Below are 13,583 nucleotides of genomic sequence, written 5' to 3'. Positions count from 1 at the left end.
AAGTGACCACCTTGATGATCATTTATCTAATGAATTACCCTCTCTAGGAAATGATGAGTCACAAGATCATGATGAACATGAATATTATGATGATGATGATAGTGACTTCGATCTTGATGATGCAATGAGACATTTTGGTCTTATGGCAAATCTTCGGGGATATGAATCAGGAGGAAAGGAATGGGTTCTTGATAGTGGATGTACTGATCATATGACCGGAGATGAAGAGATGTTTTGTGAGATTGCTGAAAATGACGGCCCTCGAAAATATGTCACCTTTGGTGATAATTCAAAGGGTAAAGTGGTTGGCCTTGGTAAGGTGGCCATCTCACATGATAGTTCCATTCAAAATGTCATGCTCATTGAATCTCTTGGCTACAACTTACTTTCAGTATCTAGACTTGCTGATTTCGGTTTGAATGTCCTATTTACTGAGGTAGATTGCCAAGTATTTCGTCGAGACAATCATAAAATGGTCTTTACGGGTACGCGTAGAGGAGATCTTTACATTGTCGATTTCTCTAAAAAGGCACAACCTAAAACTTGCTTTGTTGCTAAATCCTCAAAAGGTTGGTTGTGGCATAGACGACTAGGTCACGTTGGCATGAGAAACCTTGACAAGCTTATTAAAGGAAATCATATCCTTGGAGTTAATGATGTCATATTTGATAAGGATAGACTTTGCAGTGCTTGTCAAGCAGGTAAACAGGTTGGAGGAAGACATCCCGTGAAGAACATCATGACCACAAGGAGGCCACTCGAGGTACTTCACATGGATCTTTTTGGTCCCAACCCCTACAAGAGTCTCGGTGGAAATTCTTTTGGTCTCGTTATAGTTGATGACTTTTGAAGATTTACGTGGGTGTTCTTTCTTAATGACAAGTCGCAGGTCCAGAAGATCTTCAGAAACTTCGCTAGGAATGCCCAAAATCAGTTTGATGTGAAGATCAAGAAGGTTCGGAGTGACAACGGAACGGAGTTCAAGAACGCAAATGTGGACACCTTTCTTGACGAAGAAGGGATTTCACACGAGTTCTCGGCTACGTACACACCTCAACAAAATGGAGTTGTTGAGAGGAAGAACCGGACGCTCATCGAAATGGCAAGAAAGATGCTTGATGAATACAAGATGCCAAAGCACTTTTGGGCAGAAGCGGTTGAGACAGCTTGTCACGCAACAAATCGCTTATATCTTCACAAGCTACTCGGCAAGACGGCATACGAGCTTCTCACCGGTAACAAACCCCAAGTTGGATACTTTCGAGTATTCGGCTCAAAGTGCTACATTCTTGATAAGCATCGTCGTTCAAAGTTTGCTCCTAAATCTCATGAATGTTTTCTACTTGGTTATGGCTCAAACTCTCACACTTACCGTGTCTACAACAATTTCACCCGAAAGGTTGAAGAGACGGTAGATGTGAAGTTTGATGAATCTAATGGCTCGCAAGTAGAGCAATTGCCAATTGATGTAGGAGACAAAGACTCTTCAGAAGCAATTCAAGACTTGTCCATTGGCAAAATTCGTCCAACGGAGGTGAAGGAGAGTACTTCATCCGTCCAAGTGGAAGCTTCTACTTCACGACAAGGTGAACCAAGAATCGACACGGAAGCATCCACAAGTGGGACACACCAAGATGAAGAAAACGAGGAAGTACGTCAAGATGAACATCAACAACCTCCTTCTCCACCACGACAAGAGAACGACGACGTCAACAATGAAGAAGGCCAAGAAGAAGAACAAGATGAAGAAGATGTTCAACGAAGACCGAAGCAAAAGCTCTCACGAGTTCGAGCAAGAATTGCCAAAGATCATCCCGTCGAGCAAATTCTCAGTGATATACAAACCGGGAGAATCACTCGCTCAAAAACTTGTTTAGCTAACTTTTGTGAAAACTATTCATTCATCTCTAGCATTGAACCTATGAAGGTTGAAGAAGCATTGGAAGATCCAGATTGGATAAACGCTATGCATGAAGAGCTACATAATTTTGAGAGAAACCAAGTTTGGACATTGGTCGAGAAGCCTGACAAAAATCACAACATCATTGGTACCAAATGGGTGTTTCGCAACAAGCAAGATGAAGATGGACAAGTGGTTCGCAACAAAGCACGTCTCGTCGCCCAAGGGTACACACAAGTCGAAGGTATGGACTATGGTGAGACGTATGCTCCCGTTGCTAGAATTGAGTCCATTCGCATCTTACTTGCCTATGCTAATCACCATAATATCACCTTGTGCCAAATGGACATTAAAAGTGCTTTTCTAAATGGTGAAATAGAGGAGGAAGTTTATGTCAAACAACCTCCCGGCTTTATCAATCCTAAGAAACCAAATCATGTTTACAAACTTCACAAAGCTCTTTATGGTCTTAAACAAGCTCCTAGAGCATGGTATAAATGCTTGACCAAGTTCCTTACTACAAGTGGTTTTGAAATTGGTAAAATTGATTCTACTCTTTTTACTAAAAGGGTTAATGGAGAACTATTTGTATGCCAAATTTATGTTGATGATATCATATTTGGTTCAACTAACCCTCTCTTTAGTGAAAAATTTGGAAAACTAATCTCAGAGAAGTTTGAGATGTCTATGATGAGTGAACTCAAATTCTTTCTCGGGTTGCAAATCAAGCAAACTAAGGAAGGTACATTTGTCTCTCAAACAAAGTACACCAAGGACTTATTCAAGAAGTTCAATATGCAAGAATGCAAAGGTATGTCTACACCCATGCCTACTAGTGGACATAATGATTTGACCAAAGATGGTGAACCTGTTGATCAAAAGGTTTATCGCTCTATGATTGGTTCATTGTTATACCTTTGTGCTTCACATCCCGATATTATGCTAAGTGTGTGCATGTGTGCACGATATCAAGCTGCTCCTAAAGATTGTCATCTTAAGGCTGTGAAAAGGATAGTGAGATATTTAATCCATACACCAAATTTTGGCATTTGGTATCCTAAGAGGTCTTCTTTTGATCTTGTTGGCTATTCCGACTCGGATTATGCCGGAGACAAGGTTGATAGAAAGTCCACTTCGGGTACTTGTCAATTTCTTGGCAGATCTCTTGTGTCTTGGTCTTCCAAGAAACAAAACTCGGTATCCTTATCCACCACCGAAGCAGAATACATTGCCGCTGGTTCATGTTGCGCTCAATTACTTTGGATGACCCAAACTCTTAAAGATTATGGGATTTATGTGAAACATGTTCCACTGCTTTGTGACAATGAAAGTGCTATCAAAATTGGTCATAATCCTGTACAACATTCTCGAACTAAGCATATTGAAGTTCGTCATCATTTCATTCGAGATCATGTTGCTAAGGGTGACATCAATCTTAAGCATGTTCGCACCGATAAGCAATTAGCGGATATATTCACTAAACTGCTTGATGAGAAAGTGTTTTGCAGGTTGAGAGGAGAATTGAACATCATTGATGCTTCGAACTTGGAGTTGAAACTCCATTGGATACATGCAAGACATGAGCTTATGACTAATCCATGATATATCTCTTATGATAACTATCTTATGTCTTGGATATATTTGCACCTTGCATGTTGTCTAGCCCATGTAGGTGCTTGGTTGAATCTAATTCCATGAGATTGCGACTCACTCATATCTTGAGCAATCTCTACATCACCAAGACTCTACACAATAGTGATTGAAGACAAGGAAGCACAAAACCATTCAAACATATCCTTTGACAAATTCTATATTAAGCTTCATGATTGTCATTTTTGGATACACAAGTGCTTTTCCTTGCAAGAACTAACCCATGTAGGTAGATGAACTCAAACTCCAAATGGTGCTCCCAACTCTCGATGAGCTACATCAACCTTGAGCACCCACACAAGTTCAACTACATGAGCAAAAACCACATCACCACCCAAGGTATGTTATTCCATCTTAGAGAAGCTTTACTCCAAGACATGAGTCAAAGCAACTCAACAAGATGTGAATACATCAAGATGCTTAAACGAAAAATGGTAACCCCATTTTGAGCTTAAACGATGAGTATGACCTATGATCAAGTGTTCTCACTTGACTCCTAAGTCAATATACTCTAACATAGGTGACTATGTCACCGCCCAATTCTAGATGAAGTTCTCTTGTGTTCTTTTCTGAGTTATTGCATTTGTCCCTTGCATATTTGTTTCTTTCTTTTTCAATCAAAAAAAACAAAAAAACTTCATCTAGAAACTTTCACTCTTTTCTTTTTGATTTTTGCTCTGCATAAGTCTGCATCAAATTCATTGCAAATCTTTGTGAGATCTTACTTGACTAGTGAGCTGAGGTGACAAGTGTTTTTCTCTATGATGAACTCGGTTTCACCGAATCATTTTCGGTCCTACCGAAACATGCCACTCGGTGCCACCGATTTCGCAACAGAAAAAACAGTTTGCCACATATTCTATATTTCTTCTAATCCAGCTCCACTCAATGAATCTTGTCCTCTACGAGCATCACAGTTTTATTCACTGCTTTGTGCTGAATCTCAAGGACCAAACCTATTCGACGGATTCCAGGACAAACCTTCTTGGAAATTGATGTCAAAGGGGGAGAGAGAGATCACATCAAAGCTTATCATCAGGGAGAGAGAGAGATCTACAAAGGAGAAAGTACTAAGGGGGAGAGAATACTCAAGGATCCCAAATATTAAGGGGGAGAAAGAAATCTCCAAGGGGAGAGAATACTCAAGGATCCCAGATGCTTGATGTTCAATAGGAGAGATGTCACATGTCTTTTTGGGGGAAAGACATGTTCATATGTATTTGCATTAAGTTCTATCCATTTGTATCTTTCAGCTCTGATTTTCTGTTCCCTATCTTCTCCCAATATCCCATGTAAGATTCAGGGGGAGCAAGATACCTAAGGGAAAGAAATTCCGTCAAATTCATTGCATATCTTTATTCTTGGGGACATGTTGAATTCTATGTGGTACCTTGTACTCACTCTCTACATGTCATCCCAGTCTTGGTATTCTTGTGGCTTCTTTTGTTTGCTCTGGCTAGTGGATGTACCTGTGTTATCTAACCTTGTTTGTGCAGGTTCATTCCATCCTAAACCAACTCAAGACCACAAGGTAAGTATATGCATCAAAATCATGAGTATGAGGAGTTCTTGCTTATGTACATACTGTTTGCAAGAAGGACTCATGAGCATGAAGGTATTTTCCTTGATAATCTTTTGCTCTGATGCATATGGCCAAAATGCATGTAACACTTTGCCCACTCTGTCATGGTTATGCTCTCACATGCCTCTCTATTTCATATTTACATGAGTGCATACATGTAGGGGGAGCCTATGCTTGTTACATGTTCTTCCAAAGCTTTACTTGCTGTTCTTTATATCTTTATCTAAAGCTTTGATGTATGTTGCCATCAATTACCAAAAAGGGGGAGATTGAAAGCACAAGTGCTCCCTAGGTGGTTTTGATAATTGATGACAACATATCTCTTATTGGACTAACATTTCGATCTAGCATGTTTCAGATAAGTTCAACAATGGAGTGGCATGGACTAAAGGTTGTGGGAACTCCTTCAAGATGCTAAGGACAAAGGATTGGCTAAAGCTTCAAGCTCAAGACTCCTCATTTTACATTTTAGTGATCCAAGATCACATTGAGTCTTTAGGAAAAGCCAATACTATCAAGGAGGGATGAGGTGTTGCTTAATGAGCCTCTTGCTTCATGTGCTTAGTGATATGCTCCAAAACCCTCAGCTACTTTCCCACTTCCACATATGACCTAAACCCTAAGCCAAACTCGGTCCTACCGATTCTTCCTATCCGGCGCCACCGAGTTCCACTTGTCATAAGCCACTGCCAAATCCGAATCAGTTCGGTCTCACCGATGGGATCTCGGTCTCACCGAGATGGGCTTGCAAACTCTCTGTTACCCATTGCAATATTCTCGGTCCCACCGAGATATGCAATCGGTTCCACCGAGTTTGCTTGGCCAAATCTCAGTTTCACTTATTACCCAAATCGGTCCCACCGAGTTTGCGTAATCGGTCAAACCGAGTTTTGGATTTACCCTAACCCTAGCACATCGGTCCCACCGAGTTGATCCAGTCGGTCCCACCGAAATCCCTAACGGTCACTAGGTTTACATTTTCGGTCCGACCGAGTTCGCTTATTCGGTCCCACCGAGATTGGAAAACTGTGTGTAACGGTTGGATTTTGTGTGGAGGCTATATATACCCCTCCACCTCCTCTTCATTAGAGGAGAGAGCCATCAGAACACATACACCATTCCAACTCGTATGTTCTGAGAGAGAACCACCTACTCATGTGTTGAGACCAAGACATTCCATTCCTACCATATGAATCTTGATCTCTAGCCTTCCCAAGTTGCTTTCCACTCAAATCTTCTTTCCACCAAATCCAAATCCTATGAGAGAGAGTTGAGTGTTGGGGAGACTATCATTTGAAGCACAAGAGCAAGGAGTTCATTACCTACACACCATTTGTTACTCTTGGAGAGTGGTGTCTCCTAGATTGGCTAGGTGTCACTTGGGAGCCTCCAACAAGATTGTGGAGTTGAACCAAGGAGTTTGTAAGGGCAAGGAGATCGCCTACTTCATGAAGATCTACCGCTAGTGAGGCAAGTCCTGTGTGGGCGATGGCCATGGTGGGATAGACAAGGTTGCTTCTTCATGGACCCTTTGTGGGTGGTTGCTTCTTCGTGGACCCTTCGTGGGTGGAGCCCTCTGTGGACTCGCGCAACCATTACCCTTGGGTGGAGCCCTGTGTGGACTCGCGCAACCGTTACCCTTCGTGGGTTGAAGTCTCCATCAACGTGGATGTAGGATAGCACCACCTATCCGAACCACGGGAAAAACATCCGTGTCTCCAATTGCGTTTGAATTCTCCAAACCCTTCTCTTTACATTCTTGCAAGTTGCATGCTTTACATTCCGCTGCTCATATACTCTTTGCATGCTTGCTTGATATGTATTGTGTGTGTTGAAATTGTGCCTAAACTCCACTTAAACCAAAAAGCCTAAAAATTGCAACTTTAGCATTAAGTGTCTAATCACCCCCCCTCTAGACACATCTACTTCTTGATCCTACAGTCACGCCCAGACGCATGCCGCCCAGCCCCCCCCCCCCCTGGGGGCCTGGTTCGTCGCGCATCTCTCCCCGAGCGGAGCCAAGGTACGAAGGCCGTTTGAGCGTCAAGGGGGACTCCTGAGCATCGCGACTCAGGATCCTAACTGGTCACGTAGCCCCTCACTCCTTAGTTCCGAAAGGCTAACGCTGGGTGAGGTATGCGTGCGGCCGGACTCTGCAGACGTAGAACGGTAGATCCACCCACATCACACCTCCCTACTTGCTGTTCGTGCGCCAAGGGGGACTCCTGAGCATCGCGACTCAGGAGCCTAACTTGTCACGTAGCCCCTCGCTCCTTGGCCCCGTCCTGGTTTCCGGTCGGGACTAACGCTGGGTGAGGTACGCGCGGGGCCGGGCTCTGCCGGCGTAAAACATAAGCTAGTAGGAAGGAAGAGCGCAAATTTCGAGGAATTCAAAAGCAAACATTACAGTCCACACTGTTATCCCAATACCAAACGCAAGTTTAAACGCCTCCCCGAGGCATGATACATGTGCAGGAATTAAAGGCAGCATAGGAGCCACGACGGAGTCACCTGTCGGCGGAGGAGCAGCGCAGAATGGGTTCGCCTTACGGAGCAGTGGGGTCGGCAGCGCCTTGCTTCGGCTTGGTGCTGAAGGCCCAGAACTTCCCCAGCAGAGCCTCCGCGCGACCCTTCACGGCCTCGGCAGTGGCAGCGGCACGCTAGCTGCTTACTGGCTCCAGCAGGCTGTCGAGGTCGACGCCGGGATCGCGAAGGTAGATGTGGGTGAGGACCCGTGTCAGTGCTGCAGAAGACAGGACACGTGCCTCGGCCTCAGCCGTGGGGCCAAGGCCAAGGGAGACATCTTTGAGAGCACGAACCAGGAAGGGAAGCAGCTTGGCGGGGCCGTCCTCGGCGCCAGCCAGCGGGCTCTCCAGGCCGCTGTCGTAAAGCGTCCTCAGCGAGGAGCGAGCCTTCGCCTCCATCTCCGTGAAGGCCACGCGGTCCTCAGCAAGAACCAGGGCCTTGTCGTCCAGCTCGGCCTTCCTCGCCCCCAACTCCTGCTCCAGCGCGCCTAGGCGGTCACGGCGCTTCCTGAGCTTGACCACCCTCTCCTTGACGGCCGCCTCGCGAGCCTTCATGCCTTCTTACTGCTCTTGGCGAAGGCGGGCCTCTTTCGCGAGCTGGTCCCGCAGGCCTTGCAGCTCGTCCTCAAGCGCCTTGCAGCGACCACGGGCATCGACCGCCTCCCCCAGGGCTGCGTCACGAGCAGCCTTCGCCTCAAGGACGACCTGTTTCTCCTCATCGCAAGCCGTCGAGGCCTGGACCAGCGCCGCCCGAATCGAAGCGTCGGAGCGAACCCATCCTGAAGCCAGCTCCAAGCGCCCGGCCACCAAGCGAGGGTCGGCGCCGAGAAGATCCAGCCGCAGTCGGTCCAGCCCAGCAGCAGCATGTTCCAGAATGGCAGAAGGAGTCGGAGAGACAGCAGCCGGTGGAGTAGGGGGAGAAGGCGGCAGCGCGGCCACATCGTCCTGAGGCGGAGTCTGCTGCGCCTCAATGGCTGTAGTGGCGGCGGCAGGCAAGGACACCTCGGGAGTCACATGGGCCGTGGGGGCTGAGCTCGCCCCAGCCGGCTCCACCTGGCCTCGCGAGGACGACCGGGTAGGAGAAGCCCGTGCGTCGCGGTCACCCTCCTTTGCGGGCAGAGGCGCTGCCATGGGTGGAACCTCAGGAGCTCCCTTCGGCTTCTTTGCTGCGGGCGCCAGCCTATCCAAGAGATGTGGACGTCAAGCCTTAGAAGCAGGACAAGAAATAAAGACAGGGATCAAACGCTTACGGGTCGTCGCCGGTGAGCTCGAGTGGCCTCCGGCCAAATTTGAAGCCTGAAAGCCGGCTGGAAGGGTCAACCTCGGGAAGCTTGGAAGCGGAAGATGCGCCTGCGGTCCGCCTCAGGGCCGGGGTAGACCCGCGGGAGATCAGCCCAGTCCTGTCCTTCTTCGGGATCGGGGGCAAGCTCCCGCCGTCCTGCTCGCCGTCATCCTCGTCGTCATCCTTGTTGTCATCGCTCAGAGAGAGGCGGAGAACGCGGGACCTGTGCCGGGGAAGGGGAGCCCTCGACTCTCCGTCAGTCGCCTCGGAGTCATGCCCTCTTTCCCGCTCCCCTCCTTCCTCCTCTTCGCTGGAATCGCCGGAGGGCACGTCCACCGGTTCCTTGGGAGTTTCCATGGGCACGGGCCCATCCCCGTTGAAGACGGGCATGGACTCTGTCGGATTTCGGGTTCCGGCAGACCCTTGAGGTTCGAACTCTGGGGTGCGCGCGGAGATTTCGCCTCCTACCTACCTGCACCCCTCCGCCTTGCTAGGATCTGAACTATGGAAAGAACAACACAAGAGACGCAGGATTTATACTGGTTCGGGCCACCGTTGTGGTGTAATACCCTACTCCAGTGTGTGGTGTGGTGGATTGCCTCTTGGGTTGATGATGATGAACAATACAAGGAAGAACAGCCTCGCGAGGGTCTGTTCTTGGCTGGGGCGATGAACTGCTGGGAGGGGCTCAGTCACCTTTCTCTCTCTCTCTTTCCGATCTTCTCTATCCTTCCAACCCCCCAGCTAGCTCAGCCTCCTTTGCTCTGTGGGTGGCTGGTCCTATTTATAGAGGCCCTGGTCCTCTTCCCAAATATCGAGTGGGAAGGGAGCCAACAATGACGGGCTAATTTGAAGGGGGACAGCTAGTATCAGCTATCCTGACAAAAGTAGTCTTCGCCTATGCAAAGCTCTGGTGATGACGCCGTCTTGGGCTCCACGGTGACCTCCGTCTCGTAGTCCTCCTGGTCTTGGTCTCGTTGCACCGAAATGGCAACCTTTGCCTGATGCCTCGGTACTCCGCGGCTGCGCTTGCCCCCTTTGCACCAAAGAGGAAGGGGGGACACTGCGTGGGCTGGCACCCGCCTGGCGCCCCCGGTCGTCATGGCTTGCGTCACGGGCACCTCGTGAGGTACCCCGCCTTGATCTCTCCATCTCCTCATGAGCCAGCCTGACGAGGCCGCGCCTGAGGAAGCTCCGCGTCGTCCGCCCCGCGAGGCTTGGCCCCTCGCGAGGGTCTTGGGTTTGTGTTGGTGAAGATGGGCCGCGCTGGGCCCCCCTTTGAGCCACGCCGCAGGCCGCAAGCAGGAAAGTCTGGGGACCCCCATTCCCAGAACGCCGACAGTAGGCCCCGGGCCCAAGGCGTGCCCTGACTTGGCCGTGCTGGGAGGCGGAAGGGAAAGAGCGAAGCGCCGCGGGCCCTAACAGCCTACGGCCTTGGGCGCCGCGTGGCGGTTGATTGGACGTGGGCGGCACTGTTCCCCCACGCCCTCCTTATTTTGCGCCATGCTAGGCGGACCCGTAGTCGTACATAGCTGTTCCTCTGTTTGGTTGCTCGAGCGCCCTCTGTCCTTCCTCCGCTCGAACTCTGGTTTCTGTTTTCAACTCAATCTTGAACCTCCCCCCTTCCCATCGCCATGGCTCCGACGAAGAAGGGAAGAGGGGAGAAACCCGTGTCTCCGCCTTGCCCACCGCCGTTGGCGGCCCCCGCCGAGGGCTTGGGCAAGGTCAGCTTGACTTTGGCCACCATCTACAATGAATGTGGGAGGACGACGGCCTGGCCCGCGTCCCACTTCTCCATCGGCAGGATAGCCACCGAGGTCTCGTATTTTGCCGACGCCCTATGGGCGGGTCTGGTTCCTCCCTTTTCTGATTTCTTCAATGCCGTGCTCTCCCATTATCAGATCCGCATGATGCATCTGGGTCCTGAATCCATCACTCTCCTTTCGGTCTTCGCCTTTGTTTGCGAGGCTATGATGGGCATCCTTCCTTCGGTTGCCTTGCTGCGCCACTTCTTCTCGCTGCGCCTTGTTGACCCTACCCAATGCTGGGCGTGTGTGAGCTTCGTTGCCGCGCCTGAGACGGTGGCCTCTGGGATTGACTTCAAGCTCCCTCCGCCCGCGGCTGGGTTCCGCGAGCGGTGGCTGTATGTGGATGCTGGGTGCCCAGCCCCCTGCTGTCGGAGCCAACTTCGCCTGTTGTCCCCAATTCGGGCTGGGGCCAGGAGACGCTTGAGAGCCCCCGGCTCGTCTTCGTCTGGCACCGCTTCGCGTTCTTGAGGTCGCTTGGCGCGACAACGCCCAAGGTGGTGAAGGAGTTTCTGCTACGCCGCCTCGCTCCTCTCCAGCGCCACTCCCGCCGGATGTGGGCCTTCAGCGGACGCGATGATCGTATGAGGATCCAGGAAGAGGACCTGACGCCTGAAGTGCTGAGGACGGCGCTCTTGACCCTGACGGGGGACCCCAACCCTGGCAGTATCCAGCAGGGAGGGGCCTTGCTGTACCTCTGCCAGAGCGGGGGCGATTTTGTGAGGCAAATGCCTATCTTCGATGAGTGGGGAACGCGCCCCGCCGGCCTTCAGGGGCCTCGTGAGAACCCAGTGGTGGTGACTGCCCTTTCAGTCGGCCCAGGCGACTCTTCCTCAAGTGGCGGAGCAGGGAGGCACGAGGCGCCACAGGCCGAGGGGGCTCCCGGCGGGGTGACAGCGCCGGGCGAGGCTCGTGAGGAAGCAGTTATCGGGGCCCGTGCCGCCGAGGCTGAGGGTGACAAGCAGCTGCCCTCTGCGCCTTCGACCGAGGCCACCAAGGCTCCGGCGGCTTCTCTTGGCGAGCCGATTGGCGGCGCACGCCAGGCAGGCGCCCCTGACGCAGATCGCCTTGACGCTCCATCTTCGTCGCAGGTTGATCCCTGCGCCCGACTCTTAGGCCGCTTCCGCATGGATTTTCAGGCCCTCCGGAAGAGAAGGGAGGCCGTGGGCGACGATTACCCTTGTCGCCTGCTGAAGCGTAGGAAGTACTTCGCCACTGATGAGTAAGCCTTCTCCTTTCCCAGCTCCCGATCCTTCTGTTGCTCTTACTGACTCTTGCTCCGCAGGCCCCTTCCAGCCGAGCTTGCGGAGACGGCTGAGGAGCCGTCCCCTTTGGCTTCTCCCCCTCCACCGTCCTCAAGCGCTCCAAGCAGTGGAGCCCTTGTGGTGAGGGCGACTGACGAGGCGAACCGTCCCGAGGCGTATCATGGCCCCGCGCACCTCGCGATCCTTCGCGGGCCTTCTCGTGGCATAGCCAGCCTACCGTGGGCTTCTCGCCTGGTCGTGGATTGCGATTGGCTGAGGCGCTTCCCGCGCTCTTCACCTGGGGACGGGCTGGCCCCCGGCCGGGCTTCTGACGCGGCATGCCCGGCCGTCGCGAGGGTGCCAGCCCCCAGCCCAGAGGGGGAGTGCTGGCTCGCGGCCCCTGGCGTTTGCTTGGGGCAGATGATGGTGTGGAGGACGTGCTCGAGCGTGCTCGGGAGCGTTGCGCTCTCCGCCAAGGATTCCTTCGAAGGGCGGTTGACGCGGTAAGCCTGCTTGGAGAGGAGCTTGCCGATGAAGACGCGCGCCTTGAGGCCGAGGGCCTGAGCCTGGCAGCAGAGAGGCGCGAGCTGGAGGGCGCCATCGCCCTCGTGCGCCGTCAGCACGATCTTGACGATGCAGAGGCCAAGGCGTCGCTGGTGGCCTCTCGGGAGGCCCGATCTTGGGCCACTGAGGAGGCTCGGGAAGCTGAACGGTGGCGAACGGTGGCGGAGGAGCGAGCTCGGGAGCTCCTGGCCTGGTGCCACTCACTTGAGGAGCAGGTGGAGCTGCGCGAGGCAGCTCTCGCGTTGATGAAGGTGGCCTCCGGCGACTCAGCAGAGCACTAGAAGCGTGAGGAGGCGCAGACGCTGGAAGCCGCCGAACGCACCCGTGAGTATGAGCGTATGGAGACGAGGGAGCGCTTGGTGACGCGGGCGGAGGATGATGTTGCCGCACGGGAAGCCCGCGTCCTGGAGGAGGTCGGACGTCGAGTGGCGATGGCGCATTTGAACCTCGAGCACGAGTTTGATGAGAAGCCAGGGTTGATCCGGGCAGAAGCTGAAGGCAGGACTGCTGCCTTGAGGGCCAAGCTAGAGGAGGCGACGTGGCAGGCCGACGCTTTCCGGGCCGCTCTTGAGGTGGCGCAAGGTGAGTTAACTGCTTCCCAGGCCGAGGTGCTCCTTCTCCGCCAGCGGGTGGAGGAGGCTGATGTCGTCGCGGGCCAGAACGCGGACGAGATCCGTCAGCGGCGGATCCTGGAGCATGAGCACGGCCCCATGATTGCCACACTCCGGGAGAGAGCCAACGCAGCCTTGGGCAACATCTGCGAGGCGGCTATTGGCGAGTCGCACGCAGTCAACTAGGCTAGCAATCTTCAGTTCTTCACTGACGTGGTGAAGCAGCTGGAGGCGCGGTCGGTCAGGGCTGACAGGTTGGTGGAGGAGAGGAGCCGCGGCCTGCTTGGGCACGCCTTTTCTCGCGTCTTCAGCCACCTCCAGAACATGGATCCCCACTTTGATTTTGACGCCGCCATCGCCCCAGTCCCCCAGGCCGTCCGAGGCGACCTGGCACACTGGGTGGAGGACAATGTGGACGCT

Source organism: Triticum urartu, chromosome 7 (assembly GCF_003073215.2).
Source record: "Triticum urartu cultivar G1812 chromosome 7, Tu2.1, whole genome shotgun sequence".
Taxonomy (NCBI): domain Eukaryota; kingdom Viridiplantae; phylum Streptophyta; class Magnoliopsida; order Poales; family Poaceae; genus Triticum; species Triticum urartu.
This window is presented reverse-complemented; position numbering follows the sequence as displayed.